This window comes from Sarcophilus harrisii, chromosome X, assembly GCF_902635505.1.
Source record: "Sarcophilus harrisii chromosome X, mSarHar1.11, whole genome shotgun sequence".
Taxonomy (NCBI): Eukaryota; Metazoa; Chordata; class Mammalia; order Dasyuromorphia; family Dasyuridae; genus Sarcophilus; species Sarcophilus harrisii.
In genome coordinates, this window is record NC_045432.1 from 62,079,898 (window position 1) to 62,083,303 (window position 3,406).

Sequence of the window (3,406 nt, forward strand, 5' to 3'; positions counted from 1 at the left end):
ATAATCAAAAGAAAGACTTGGAAAGCCTCTTTCAAGAAGTTATCAAGGAAAACTGCCCTGAGGGAAGGAGAAAAAATTAAAACTCAGAATCTTGTAAAAATGAATGCTAAAATTTTTTTTGACTTGTAGTTGGGAAAAACTAAAATACTATTTAAAAAAGAAGGAAAGAAGCTGTTAGATTTTGCTTTCTAATCCTTTATTTTATGGGTGAGTCAATTCATAGTTATGATCACTAACTGTATTTCTTTCCTTTAATTCTATTTATATTTTTTCTTTCTACTCACCCCTTATTTATAAAACAGATAGCAGTAAGAGATGATTAGAACCAGAAGGAAGCTTAAAGAGTATTTAATAGAAAGTGGTGGCCCCTAACATTGAGGCACCATCAAGGAGTGATGGCATAAGTGCAAGGAGGTTATACCATGACCTCAAAATCCACATAACCAACAATGTTTGTGAAAATTAGGACTGTATCTCCTGCCTTTCCTATAACAGTCTCACACCTGATTCCAATAGAACCCCACTATGCCATTCAGTTAGCCACCACTAGGACAGAAACCACAATCTAGTTATTCACAGAAGCTCCAGAGGCAAAATTACATCACTCCCCCTCCAATTTCTCCAGGTCCCTCAGAACACCTCATGTCTTTGGTTGGAATCAGAAACTGAATTTAGAGGCAGTGGCTACTAAGAGATAGTCTTTTCATTTATGGTCAAAAAGGGAAAAGATGAATGGTTGGATGGTGAACTAAATTATAGATCTTTTTCTCTCGAAATTTATCTTGAAAATTTCCCTATTAATACAAAGAATACCACCATTCTTCCAGTCACCAAGATTCCCACCTGAGGGGATATCTTCAACTCCTCATCCTCCCTCAGCCCAAATATTTTATGAAGTGTTAAATATTTCTTGTATCATACCCCTAAAGCTTCACTCAGGCCCCCAGCTCCTAACAGGGCTCTCTGCATCAAGAACATGACTCTTTCAATCCATATACTATAGCTTTCAAACAAATTTTTGTAAAGCAAAAGTTGAACTGCATCACTATTCTACTCAAACTCTAGTGGCTCTCTAGTGACTATGGGATCAGATATTCAACTTTGATCTCCTCCCCTTTTTGAATACTTATTTTTGTATAAGTTACACAGTGTATATAATTAATAGAAAAGTGCACACATCCATCTAATTTATGTAAATATACACATAATCAATGTATGTGGTCAAAAATCTTTTATACAAAGCTGTGTGTGTAAGAGAGACAGAGACAGACACAGAGAGAGAACATAAATTCAAAAAGAGATAGACAATAGGAGAGAAATAGAGACAGAGACACACACAGAAACAGAGACAGAGAGACAGAAACATTCACACACAGCGACAGAGACAGAGATACACACAGAGAGAAACGTAGATACACAGAGATGGAGAAAGATAGTGCCAGACACATGCACAAAGAGACAAAGACCGAAAGAGATAGAGACACACAGAGCAAGACAGAAAGATACACATAAATAGGAGAGAAAGAGACAGAAACAGAGACAGAAGGACAGATAAAGAAAGAAAGAGACACAGAGACAGAGAAATAGACACAGGCACGTAGAGACAGTAACAGAGACAGACACACAGACAGAAAAGGAGAGACACAGACAGAAAAAGTGAGACACAAAGAGAGGTAGGCAGACAGAGACAATGAGAGAGACAGAGAGATAGAGAGAGAAAGACAGAGACATACAGACAGGCAGAGATACTCAAAGAGAGACACACAGATAGAAACAGAGACAAAGAGATGAAGAGAGACAGAACCACACAAAGAAAAACATACACACCACACAGACACACAGAGAGAAACAGAGGCATAGAGATATATAAAAGAGATGGAAACAGATATGGAGAGAGACAGAGAGATGCACAGAGAGAGAGGCACAGAGAGGCAGAGACAGAAAAAGAAACAGAGGGAACAAGACAGAGACAGAGACAAAGAAGCAGAGAGGGACACAGAGAGAGATGCAGAGACGCACAGATTAAAAACAAAGAAAGTGAAACAGAGAGACAGAGGAAACAGACAATAAGACAGAGAGATAGAGATGGAGAGACAGAGAGAGATGCACAGAGGAAAACACAGACACACACACATACAGAGAGACAGAGACAGACACACAGAAAGATACATAGAGAGATTCACACAGAAAGAGAGACAAGGAGAATGAGCAAGACAGGCACAGAGAGACGAGGAGACAGACAGAAACACACACACACACACACACACACACACACACAGAAACAGACACAGAGATGGAGGGAGACAGAGAAGTGGAGAGAAAGAGACAGAGATACACAGAGAGACAAAGACAGAGATAGAGAGATACAGAGACAGACAGAGATACACAAAGACAGAAAAACAGAGAGACACAGAGAAACAGGCAGAGACACAAAGGTCGAGATAGACAGGACACAAAAACAGAGAGAGAAAGACAAGGGAGAGACAGATAGAGAGAGAAAGAGACACAGAGAGATGGAGAGACAGAGACACACAAAGAGAAACAGAGAAAGAGAGACAAGGAGACAAAGAAAGAGATAGAGAGACAGAAATAGAGATAAAGAGACACCAAAATAGTCAGAGAGACAGAGACACACAGAGAAAGGGAGAGAGAGAAACAGAGAAATAGAGACACACAGAGACACAGAGAAACAGAGATAGAGACAGAGACAGAGAGATGTACAGAGACACACACAGAATAAGAGAGACAAAGATAGAGAAACAGAGTGAGATGCAGAAAAAGTGAGACATAGAGAGATAGAAACAGAGACACAGAGAGAGAGACAAGACATAAGGAGATACTAGAGACACACAGAAAGAGAGAGAGACAGAAAAAGAGAGACAGAGAAATAGAAAGAAACAGAGAGGCAAAGATGGAGAGAGACAGAGAGACATAGAAAGACAGACACACACAGAGAGATACACAGACTCAGAGAGAAAAAAAGAGAGACACCAGAGAAACAAAGAGACATAGAGAGACAGAGAGAGTGAGAGATACATAGAGAGAAATAGAAAGAGACAGAGACAGATAGATATACACACAGAGAGACAAAGAAAAAGACAGAGACAGATACAGAGACACAGTGGCATACACACAGACACACAGAGAGATATAGAGACACAGGGACAGACACACAAAGAAAGGCAGAGAGACACAGAGACACACAGAGAGACAAAGACAGAGCAAGACAGAGAGAGACAGAGGGACAGAGAAACAGAGAGAGAAGATGAAGAGAATTTGAGACAGATACACACTGACAGAGGCAAAGACACACACACACACACACACACAGAGAAAGATACAGAAACAGAGAGACACAGATACCACAGAGAGAGACAGAGACAGAAACACATAGAGAAGCAGAGAC